The sequence below is a fragment of the Uloborus diversus genome, chromosome 9 (genome assembly GCF_026930045.1).
Source record: "Uloborus diversus isolate 005 chromosome 9, Udiv.v.3.1, whole genome shotgun sequence".
NCBI lineage: Eukaryota > Metazoa > Arthropoda > Arachnida > Araneae > Uloboridae > Uloborus > Uloborus diversus.
The window spans coordinates 28,182,504-28,195,729 of record NC_072739.1 but is presented as its reverse complement, the minus strand read 5'-3'; the positions used below and the strand labels follow the sequence as shown (position 1 = coordinate 28,195,729).

At 36.7% G+C, this 13,226-nt stretch overlaps 1 non-coding gene across 1 annotated transcript; it reads right to left on the bottom strand.

Annotated features, from left to right (window-relative positions):
• Positions 1-12,688: 12,688 nt before the first annotated feature.
• On the bottom strand, positions 12,689-12,849 carry LOC129230796 (U1 spliceosomal RNA). The gene has a single exon (XR_008581197.1). It is a non-coding gene; the product is annotated as a U1 spliceosomal RNA (small nuclear RNA).
• Positions 12,850-13,226: the final 377 nt, after the last annotated feature.

The window sequence follows — 13,226 nt, the reverse complement described above, 5'->3', positions numbered from 1 at the left end:
AATCTGGCAAGCCTATATATATGATATTTTCAATCAGCACAAACTGAAGCCTTGTAATAGTAAATCATCCTCAACAGACTGTTTATTTTCTTATATTCTTATTACAATATGTTTCTTTCTTCATTTATATCTAATACTAGCAGTACCCGCACAGCGATGCCCGTGCTAAAAATTTAATGGAGATCCGTTGAATTAAAAAATTGACGCCCCCCTCCTCCTCTGATGTGAAACGATTATTTTTCTTTGTAAAAATGCGTACTCGCCTTTTCAAAAAAAAATTAAGTTTATTTGGAATTTAAAACTTTTCGTCAAATGATTAAATTAGATTTACATTTGCTTAAAAACTCTATTTAGCGAGGGAAGCGGTTTTTACTGCAATATAAAATATTTCTCCAAATGAACAAAAAAAAAAAAAAAAAAAAAAGACATCAAATAATATCTTTCAAATGTAAAAATAATTCCATAACTCTATTGTTTATCGCCAAACTTGCCCAGCAACCACGCTATCATAATCCGTCCGTCTAACGAAAAAAAAAACATGCCGTGGACCATTCAAAAATCGTCAGAAAAAAAAGAAAATGTCATACATTTTACTGGGATAAAAACAAATCAAAAGTTTCTTTTATTTCAAAACAAATCGCCAGAACAATGAATTTCATTAACGGTTGCCTTAAAACAATAATTCTAGACTGAACTGCACAGCGCGTAACGCGCCAAGTGACCACGCTACCGGAACCCAGTCCTTTTGCGAGTGAAGCGGATTTTTTTTTTTTGGCAATAATAAATGTTTCGCTAAACAAACAAAAATGTATATGATCATATTAACAGTAGCTTTCAAATCTGTATACATTAAGAGCTGCGTTTCCCGGCTTTGCCCCGTCTACCTTTAGAATAAAAATTGTGTCGAGTGACATGTATTCAACAATCAGATTTAAATAAAAGAAAAACTACGCAAAATTACCCTTCCAAACATTGACGACAGATATTAAAATACTTTTAAGAAATTAAAATGCGAAAGATGGATTTTGAAAGCGTAACCATGGAAACATGAAATAAAATAAGTTTAAGATAATAAATGCAAACTGAGGAAATAAACAATGGGTTTAAATAGCGTATCCGTGGAAATAAAATAGCTGACAACCTGAATCAAAATGACATACTTCGAAATTGATTTTAAAACGCTTGTAATTTTTTTTTTCCTTTGGAGAAAAAAGGTTATTTTTTCGACCATCGGTCGAGATATTTCTGGAGTAAAAAATGTCGCTTATTTCAATGGTATCAAAAAGAAAACTGTGGGACAATTCCTTCACTTTTTATTGATAGATTTAATGAAGAAAGTAGTGCCTAAATTTCAGCTAAGCCTAAAAAAGTTCGAGCTATAAACGCAATTTACTCCCGTCGTAATGAAGTTAGAGCATCGAAACAAATTGCGTAGAACGCGGAAAATTCTACCCTTTTCAACGATATATAATATTAATATGCGAGAGTAATTTTTCACCCCTTTAATAGCCAATAATAGGCAATTTACGTGAAATTTGGGCCTAAATTGGAATAAAAAAAATAACTTTTTATCGGATTCTTTTCGAATTATAGCCTATGTTACTCAGTGAGAAGGCACTTTTCATACAGTGAAAGAATTTTTCAAATAGGTGCAGTGTGGTTCCGGAGATTACCTCGAACATATAAACACACAAAAATTTGTCCTCTCTCTTTATAATATTAGTATAGATTTCATTTAAATTCTTATAAAATTTAATTGAGTTAACTTAGCATGAGCTGTTCAGTTTTTTTGACCACTGTTTAATATTAAAGTAGGCACTTTTAATTTGAATTTAAATTGTTTCATTACTAATAATTTTATGAATATACAAAGAAGAAATTATATCCCCCCAGCTTTTAAGTTCTATCCTGGTGTACATGGAAGACCCAAAGTGATGAACATGTCTGAATTTAATCTATGTAACTTATATAGTAACCTTAATGATTTGCTCCTTTTCTTAATTTGTTTACATTCAAAATTTCTATTTTATCATTTTTTCCTTTGGATTTTTTCCCATCCAATTTATCTGCGTCTGAAATATTTTAGAAATAACATTTTCAGGTTTTTCTTAGCTTTAAACTTTTTATTACAATGATTGTATCATCTTTGAAGGACATCATATCGTAAACTACAGAAATAAATTAGTATATTTTGTCTTTTGTATTTATTAGTATATTTTGTCTTTTGTATTTATTAGTATATTTTGTCTTTTGTATTTATTAGTATATTTTGTCTTCAGAATGGGTTCTTGAGAAAGTGATTAATAAATTTGACTACTTAAGGAGTGGTCACTGTCTGGGGATAAAGTTGTGTTGTAGAAGGCTTTTATAGTATTTTTTTTTTGCCTGGGGGGAGGGGGGCTGACTTACAATTATATCAATATATCTTATTCGTATAATCATTTTATAATCTCATTTCCAATTCTTCATGAATTTCAGTGTACTAGCAAAACAAAACCTTTATGTTCTTCCTTCTCAAAATAAATTGCAAGTAAGTTTGCCAGAGTCACCTTAATTCTTTATCTGTTTGGTTAGTTGGTTGGTTTATTTGATTTTCATGGCGCAAGAGCCCTTGAGGGCTATACTACGTCAAACGATTTTTTATTATATACTATTTATGTTTCATTTAAGAATAAGTCAAAAAAGTAAAAGTAAGCATATTTTGAAGTAAAAAGAAGTGGAACCTTCGCTTGTTCACCTTGACTCAAATCGTCTAAATATTTGGCAAAGAATTACAAAATCGGTTCAGACCATCTGGAAGAAATGGAGCAAATCTTATTCAAAGTCTCCAGCAAAGCGGCAAATGGGCGACTGATAAAGAAAATATAAAAAGAGGAGACATGGTTTTAGTACGAGAAGACAATCTTCCACCCTGTAAATGAATGCTAGGACGTGTAGTAGAGATTTACCCTGGCTAAAATAATATAGTTAGGGTAGTAGACCTAAAAACCTGTAAGGGTATTTTTAAAAGATTAATTTCAAGATTAAGTGTTCTAACAATGGAAAGTTAAAAGGAAAGAGAGTTCCTTCCTATAAAATTGAATTATGTCATTTATCTGAAACTATGTGTAAAATGTTTGAAAATTTATTTAAAACTATTTTCCTTTTTGATATATTTCTCTGTTTGAAATGTTTACATTTTGCATATACTGTTAACTGCATTTAATATGTTTTAGGCAGTGAATTTTTATTTTATGAGAGTATAATTAAGGTAAACAAAAAAGGATGTTTGTTATTTTTATTGTTGTAAGTTCTCACGTGAACATCGCAAGGCCGGGCGGGATGTTTGCGCATGCGCGAGCTTGCCTGTCGGCCGTATACGAGTCAGTTGGAAACGAGACGCCTGAATGAGAAGGCATACCATACCAGACACGGGCATATAATGTTTCTTTCGTGAAGCCCACATTCCGTTATATTTCTTTAATGTATATAGTGTAAATGTCATTAAAAAGGCTAGTGATTTGTGAGAAAGTTATTTAGTCTTTCTTCCGAATGCCTAATACAGTCCACTACTTAAAATAGGCGACAAGAGGTCTTCCCCCTGATCCAAATATTCTTCTTAATAATCAACCAATAGCTGTAAAAGATCAAAGAAAATTCCTTAGCCTCACATTTGATAAAAAACTTAAATTTATATCGCATATACAAGAGCTGAGGAAAAAGTGTTTATTGAAATTAAATATCCTTAAAGTCTTAGCGAACTTCCAACGATTGATTTCAATAATCCCAACGCAATAGAACCAATTAAACCATGGTGTGTATTAATTGCTCCTACAATAAAAGACATCGATTGCTCCTACAATAAAAGACATCGATAAGACTCCTCGATACGAGACGAGACCTCGATAGACCTCCACAAAGAAACTACCTTCAATACAGTTGACCAACAAATTTTTCATGACATTAAAAGCAAATACTCGGAATATAAAGACATTTTTACTGACGAATCAAAAGCAAACGATCACGTCGGCTTTTCGTCAATACTTGATGGTCACGTTGCGGCAAAAAAATTAAACCCATCTTGCTCGGTATTTACTTCAGAAATAATACCCATATTTATATCTCTTCAATCAATAGCCCAATATAGCTACAAAAAATGGGTGATATACTCAAAAAGTTCGGTGGAAGCAATCATTTACTACAATAATAACAGCCACCCTATAGTCATTCAGTCATATCATATATACAAAACTCTTGTGCAAAATCATTTTCTTGTTCTTTTCTGTTGGATCCCTGGTCGTGTGGGAATTGTAGACAATGAAGCAGCCGATTCAGCTGCCAGAGCCGCAAGTATCCTGGTTGATGATACGGTCCCTTTTGATGGCATTAAAAACGCTATTTCTGAATGTCTTAACACGCAATTACAGCGGACCTGGAATCTTCAAACACAAAATAAATTGCATTCGATCCAGCCCTCAGCTAAAGGTTTCAAATCTTGTCAACTTACCAGGAGAAAACAAGTTTTATTAGCTCGACTTCGCATTGGTCATACAAGGTTCACTCATAAATAGCTTATATCGTGAACCAGTTCCAACATGCATTACTCATAATACAAATCAGACAGTGTTTTACATTATATGTAACTGCCTAAATTTTAATCAAATACGTTTAAAATACTTTAATAATTTTAACCCATCTTTGAAGGAGTTGCTGAGGGACCCACCCCATCGCAATTTGTACTCTTTCCTCTAGGAGATTAGATTCTCCTTTTTAATTTAGTGTTTGTCTCATCATTATGTGATTCCATCCTTTCCTGATTTTTCAAGACATTGTTTCATTCTCTTTGACTACTATTTATTTAAATGTTTTAATACTAATACTTAAAGTAATATTTTGTTTACTTCAAAACATGCTTACTTTTACTTTTTTGACTTCATTCTTAAATGAAAAATAAGTAGTATATATATAAAAAATCGTTTGGTGGGTAATCTTAAGGGCTCTCGCGCCATAAAAATTTAATAAACCAACCAAACAAAACCGCAAGCCCCCCCTCCCCACCAACAACACCACAATAAGGTATATGACGAGAAGGACAACGCTGACAAAGGCTGTTTGCTTTACAAACTCACTCCAAATCAAACCTTAAAACTTAAAGGAGAAAAATGTGTTGACAGAAAACATTCAAACATACGGATGACCATTTTTGTATGCGCCAACATGACTGTTCTAAAAGGCGAAAGTTAACATTTATCGGCAAATCGCGAAAACCAAGGTGTTTCAAGAATGTGAAGAAATTCCCAGTCGTTAACAAGTCAAACACGTTTAACAGTCGTCGTCGTTTGTCGTAAATGTCCTTTACCAGTCGTTTACGAGTCTTGGATGACTTCAGATTTGTTTCAGGAATACCTTCATCAGCGGGATAATGAACTGGCTCAAGGAAAAAGAATAATTGTTGCGCTAATAGACAACTTCTCAGCACATATTGAACCAAGGAACTTGCAATCAATTAAAGTAGTCTTTTTCTTTCCTAACACAACTTCAGTAATGCAGTCGATGGACCAGGGAGTAATCCATAGCCTAAAGTGACATTACCGAAAGCAGCTCATTTTGCGCATCTTGGAATGCTATGATAAAAACAAGGATTGTAACATTTCCCTTCTTGATGCCGTTGTTTTAGTTGATAAATCTTGGAGGGCGGTATTCGACTGTTAGAAATTACTTTTGTTATGCTAAACTTACGAAAACATAACAGGAGGAAGATGAGGACCGTGATGATGATGAAAACCTTCCCATTTCTAAGTGGCTGGAAAAGCACAGAGTGCAAGCTTTTTCAGAAAGTGAAATTGAACCCTACGAATGCTGCGATGACGATGTTGGCTAGGGAAAATAATAAAGATATTGCATCAATCAGAAGCGAAAACAACAACTAAACTGTGGATTCTTCTGAAGTTGGAAGCGGAAACAGAGGAAAATCCAGCACCTTCAATTTCGGATGCAAAAGCGGCAGTTTATCTTTTGATTTTATTTTTTTTTAATTTGGTAATGAAAACATTGATAAACATATCAGTAATCCAACGTTATTAAGCACAAAACTTGCAAATGATTGCAGACACGTGTTTCGGTGTTACAAGGAACACCTTTTTCAATGCAAAGAAGTGTGAGCTTTTGGATGAAAAGTCATCCGAGAAAAGCAACACGGTGGAACAGGAGGTAGTATAAATATCAAAAAATAGAAATTAAACAAAACAAAAAAGATAAAATGACACATGGAGACAAAATCTGTTCACATGGAGACAAAATCCTTCACTCTGTTTTTTCTGCATTTCTCCATTTGATACATTGCTTCCATACATAGTTTTTCCCGCTGGTAAATTTATTGCTAATTTATTCAGAGTGGTTTCATTTTTGGACTTTTTGCATTGTTTATGGGTTTTCTCTTAAAATTTATTTACTTAACGGTTTTTTCCTGATGGAATTATATAATAAATTTTGTCTCCATGTGTCATTTTATCTTTTTTGTTTCGTTTAATTTCTATTTTTTGATATTTATACTACCTCCTGTTCCACCGTGTTGCTTTTCTCGGATGACTTTTCATCCAAAAGCTCACACTTCTTTGCATTGAGAAAGGTGTTCCTTGTAACACCGAAACACGTGTCTGCAATCATTTGCAAGTTTTGTGCTTAATAACGTTGGATTACTGACATTTTAATTTTTCAGCACAAAGGTATTTATTCTTTATATATTACAGATTCTTTTGAAATAGTTGAAAATATATATATTGGAAAATGACAACTGGAGCATACTTTTTACGTGACAAAAGTTACAAAGCAATTAGGCTCTTATTTCTAGAGAAATCCTTAAAAAGATGAATTTTTGAAAGTGTCCCAATACTTTTAGTCATATAGTGCATTACAACACTATTTGTGTATATTTACTTGCATTTTGAATAATATCATTGGATTTTTTTTCTCTTTGAGACCAAAACTATACCATTTATTTTTTAGAATCACTTCCATAACAGTACAGCATTATATGCCATAAGGTGGCTTGCTCCCGGGGCGGCAAAGTATCATCTACTCCAGTAAGTCGGACGTCTTCGCGTATTCAATTCTATTAACTGAAATGTTTACACCGAGACAAAAACCATTACTAGGTAAGATTTAATTAAAATCCTTTGTATTTCTTAGATAAAGTTTTGTGTGAAACAAGGCTTTTTTTTTCTTAAATACAGGCATGACTGACGAAGAAGTGCATCGTCATGTTGCAAACGGCTACGGCATGACAAGACCAGAACTTTGTCCACCATAATTGTATCACATCATAAACATATGATGGGCGCGCAGTCCAGAGGAAAGACCCTCATTTAAAGACTTGGTACATTATTTTTCCGATTTTAAGACTTCCCCTGTCTAAATGGTGGAAAGCGACCACAATGTCAATATAGGATTTTTTTTTTTTTTTTTTCGATTTATATGGAAAAGTTTTTTGCTCTTTTCTGTGCTGATCTCCTGTGTTTTAATTACTTTTTTTAGTGTCTTAAAAATAAAATTATTTTTTGGTATCTCAAACTTTGGTTATGTCGAACATTTTTCTTGGTCTCAAGTACTTTAAGAGGTCAATAGTCGACCATTGACCTAAGATTTTTCCGTTAAAAAAAAAACAAAAAACAAAAAACCCTGATACATATAAAATAGTAACAATAAAATATTTCATCATAAATACATTTTGGCAACATTTTCGTCCTTGAATAATCGTAATACAAAAAGACAACAGGCTCAAGGCATAGCTTGGTTGATTCTAAATTGCGCCTATATTCAACAAAGACTAAGTGCCTTGTGGAAGGGAAACCTCAATTTGTATACCATACTACATGGGTCCTGGAGAATTACCTTCAAAGCTTCGGAGATGAAGTCAGACGGGTTGTCGAACACATCAATGAGACGGGTGACTTACCGATTACGGACAAACATGCCACGTTATGTTTCAAAGAGTGCGAATTAACCAGAAAGGGAAGACTGTATACAAAACAAACAGCAGCAGTAAGAATTTTTCAGACTACTTGTGAAAATGTGAAGGGCATCATGCCGTACATATCTTATCAATCCATGTCACTCAAAGGGTTTGGAACTTGATCATAAACTTAATTCTTTGGCTCGGTTGATCAACTATACCCGGAAAAATCACCGAATAATCCACATTAGTTTGGATTCCAAGAAATGGTGCCAAATGTTTCGGTATGAAGATACTGCCCCTCTCTTTAAATGCTTTGATGAGATATTCGGATTAAACTGTCAGTATGAATTCACACACCGTTTATATGAGACTATGCTAATCAGTTACGCCTTAAACTACAAACCATGCTACATGGACGGTTTTGATGAACCAGTAACTGGTAAGACTGGTCACAAATTTAATAAAGGGGGCTTTGAAGGACTCAGACAAAAGGGCTGGACTGTTTACACTATCTGCGCTATTCTTCTCCATGCTTGGCGGAACAATTACAACATAACTCTCTTAGGTCAAGGTGACAACCAGGTTGTGTGCCTAGAAGTGCCACTGTCAAGTAGGGAAAACATGACCAGATTTGTACTGGAGTACATGTCTTTGTCTGCATACATGGAAAGTATAGGTCTCCCGTTGAAACCACAGGAAACATATTATTCTAGTCAATTATTGGTCTACGGAAAGAGCTATTATTATGAGAGAGTGGAAGTAGCGAGTGCATTGGAAAGAGTAAGAGGTTTGATGTCTGAGGCAAATCATAGTATTCCTACACTAGGATTGGAAGTAGCAACTGTAAGCACATCAGGGGAAGGGTTAGCGAAGTGTTGTCATAGCCCAATACCTGGTCTTGTGTTGTCTTATACCAACACCTTATGGTACCTAAACAGGACAACTAACCTAGGACTTGACAACATTGAGAAGGCCGCTGCTACAATGCATTATGGCCGGGTGATGGGAGGTCTGCCTATATCAACAGGGATCAACTTCTTCTTCCGGGGTCACGAGGACAAGGTGTCTTATTATCTGAGCTTATACAGATACTTGTATGAGAATGAACCAGCTGTTTGGGCAGAACTCAAACTACTATTGACATTCTGCAAATTGCCAGATCCCAAGCCCCTGAACCTGATAGTAGACCCTCATGCTTTGAATATAGAGACCATATGTCCCCTGGTTGGGTCACTGCATGAGAAGCTGAAAGAGACGATTAGATTTGACACAATTAATCCTGACCTAAGTGGTTTGACCGAACTTCCCTTGATGCCGAAGAATTCTTAAATAATTTATTGTTAATGAATCCTCTCTACCCGAAAATGGCGTCTGAGGTATACAGAGTGTTCCCTTTTGGCATATGTAGACAGATGGTCGGCCGTTTTTACAGGACAAATACTATTGTAAGAATTTCCTCCTCCGAATCACTGCTGATGACTTAAGAGCTATCAGATCTTCAGAAGTGGATAGGTTCAATAAGAAAAGTACTGGGGACAAGAGGTGTCATGACTACTATATTGTACAAGTAGTTGAGTCACAACAATGCAGCTATCAGGCAGCTAAACTGATTAGACAATACAATGATTCAGAGATCTTAAAGGTGTTACAGTTCCATGTCCTAATGAGCAATCGGAACTTGTACCAGCCTGTTTTCCATTACCTAAGGAAGGAGGTATTATGCTAAGATTGAGCGATGACATTGAATTATTAACTTGTGAGTTTTGGAAAAAAAAAAACAGGTACTTTAAGGCCTTACTTAGGATCTGGAACAAAAGAGAAGGTAATGAAAAATTACCTCTCATGACTTCCGCAAAGAGTTGACAGAACAACTCAGGCGCAATCTAGAGTTACTAGCCTGGGCCAGTTACTACAGATCCCAAGGGTTGATCGAACAGTTAAAGGAACTGTTAACGATCCTCTTACAGTCTGTTAATGTATCCAAGGACATGTCTCGATTTAACCAGTAGTTGAACTCTACGAGACTGATATTTACTCAGGTTGTCTGGAACACAGACTGTCATCTTTATTCACCAGTCACGCGATACTGTATAATACATTATCAACTTTGTCTACTCATTTCCAATACAACACATCCTCACTGGATTAATTCTTCAGGGCTAATTCGTATACCAAGCTATATTTTTAAGTTTTTCTTCCATTGTTGCTTTGCACCACTCTGTGGGGGTTGTTCATCCGGCTCTAAATTTACTGAAATTCCGAAGCCTCGGTTGCACAGAAGAAATCAGACAAGTTGAAATCACATACCCTGTTTACAAACTTGTCAATCTGGTGAGTCTTCCCCAGACTTTTATGACTCGAGTAGATATATTTTAAGAGGTAGGGAACATGGAGAGGACTATGTCGGGCGAGAGGGCATTGAAATGTGTATCGCATGTGATGGGCACTGAATTTGCCAAAGCAACCCTGTCAAGCGGCATCAAACTAGGGCTATTAACCAATATAGAAATGTCTGTGACGACTCAAGGAGCTAATTCTGCTTATCTGCCAATTCCCTTTTTATTGAAGATAGACTTTGTCGAATTCATGGTAAGCTACGTCTGGACAGTAGGTCAAGTACTGAGTGACACGTTAGAAACAACAAGGAAACTAATTGTAGACAGAATACCACTGCCTCTACCTTTGTGTGAGGCTCTCATATCCAGTGACGAAGTGGGGAGGTTTTGTCGGACACTTAGGGTAATACTGACAAGTGATGCTGCTTCATCAAATAGTCGATTATTAGGGGCACAGATCAACAAGTGGATAAGAATCAGAGGCATCCACATCGCAAAGAATCATAAACCGCTGATACATGAAAGGACTCCTATTAGAGTTTTCGAGTCGTTACTGATGGAAAACTACCGATTGGCTTCTAGGCTGGTTAAAACAAAGGAGGAATACCAGACACTTGTTAGATCACTTCGAACCAAAGCACTAGAAGGGGGGATAATGTCAACGATCCGCTCCAGCCCGATCTGTAGACATGTACTAACTCCCGAACTGATCGGTGACAATATCGAATTAGCATATAGAATGTTAAGGGAGACAGACGAGTTGTTAGAATATTCATACATTGACCAACACAACTTGTTAACATTGTTCTCGGACCACCCACAGTGTGTAACAAGCAGTCCGGGCACAAGACATGTGGGGTCTATGTCTGATTTGATAGGATCTTTTCTTCCATCTACTGTAAGTTTGCTTGACGTAACAGTGGCCAGTGCAGTTAACCATTACATTGTTATCGGGAACAAGACATGTGGTCTTCTGCCCGAACCAGTTTCCAGAATGCCGCCAACCAAGGATCACAATCAGTCCGTCATAATGTGTTTTAACGATGTTCACGGTAGTGATTTGTCTGTACTTGGACACATATATAATACACCCGTGCTATGTCATCATGCTAGGTTGGCTGACATACGGTTCGATCAATCAATCCCATTTTTATGCGTGTGCCCCAGCTTCCATATTGTAGGAAAGGTGTCTCAAATCTAGGCTGGTTGGTACAGAGGCTATCTTCAATCATGAAGGAGATCTTTCATCAACTGCGTACTGGGACGCAATCACGGACACCCTCTCACCAAGTAGTTCAGGTTCTAGGTTGTACGAGAACATTGAGAGCGAGTTCGAGGCACTGACTGAGATGTCATCATTTTTTGAAAATTTATTCGTCACTCAAGGATTCAATCAGTTTAACAACGACAGGATGCTGTTCGTGGGCATATCACTACAGCTCGTAGCTGGGAATAAAGATGAGTTTGTGACGTGTCAACGAGAGTCAATATTAGACAAAGAAGTTCACTTTATATTGCCTTATTGCGAAACTTACCCCTATTCTAGGTTCATACTGTACGTTACCAACAAGAGGTACCTAAGCCCCCACTCGACTTGTTCAAGACATGGTTTGACAATTTGTACACAAGATTAGAAGTGGATAACAATTGCCCGAGCCGGTTGTTCTGTTATTATACATAGAGAAAAGATTCAAACAGATTTTAGACCATTACACACTGTGTCCACCCCCAGATTGCATCTCGTATCTTACAACCTTAGACTTGTATTTCGAAACTAAGTCCCATCAACGTGTGTAATCTGAGAATCGGAATCATTTATGATCATCTCCCAGAATGCAGCCATGAAGAATTGAGCAAAGTTAAACATCCCCTTGTCAAACTGCACACACTATCCCAGAACAGAGCGCTCCACTTGGGAGAGCTACTGAACCAAGCATTCTTGATGACCCTAGCAATCAAGTGGAAGACGATGACTGTTTTAGAAGTGATAACCAGAATCCAGCTAAGTGATGCCTTTTGTGTCGATTTCGGTACAGGAGTGAGGTTTAAATCAACATCGCGCTTCCATTCTTTCCCCAGAATTTTTTTGGACGGCATTTTGGTTTCTGTGGAGGACTAGCAAGATTTATAAATGTGATGCGTGTCCACGAGCCGTCCGCAGGAGGGTCGGAACAAGGGGTGTGAGAACTCCACTTTATACAGACATCTATAAGGTGGTCAACCTCCTGTTGGAGGATGAGAATTTGTAGTGCTGCTTCCATTGTTCGAGTGCTGATGATGTCCTGTGGGCTTCTTGGCCCGAACCTTTTGACTTAAAAAACCTCGAAGGCGAATCGTGGTCATGCAGGGTGGGAGGACTGCCAGGATTGCATTATTTTCTAGAAATCAAGTTTCGTTTTTTTTGCGGAGCGTAAAAAAAGAGAAACAGCGCGAACGCAGTTCCAGCTACCAAAAATTACGCACCCCAAGCAACCGCAATTTGCGGATGTAGCGCGAGTCAACCCTCCGAAGTGCAATGAAGGGCCTCTGCTCGGGGGAGCATCCTCGTTGATCAAGGCGTCCCCAGTGCCAGGGGAAGGGGTGCTTTTTGATGCAAAGGAAGCTCATAATACGTTTTAAATCTGTTTCTTTTTAATTGAGGATTTAAATCTTTGCGAATCAAATAAGATTGCGAAGCAATCTTCGGAGGTTGGTGAGCAGTAGCGAGCGGGAGCAGAACCCCTAGTTTAATTACTCTAGACCACAAGTGATAATTAATTCTTAAAAAATTGAAAAAAAAAAGGCAAATGATGAAATGGAAAAAATTCCTACAGTTTCAAGAATAGGACAACGTGCAGTCTCAGATAACAATAGGCTAGATCTAGGTTATAATGAGGTGGACCATAGTTGTACCCATTGAGAAGGAATACTAATGGAGGGAGCCATAGCAAATGTCTCAGTGAAATAAGCTTGAGACC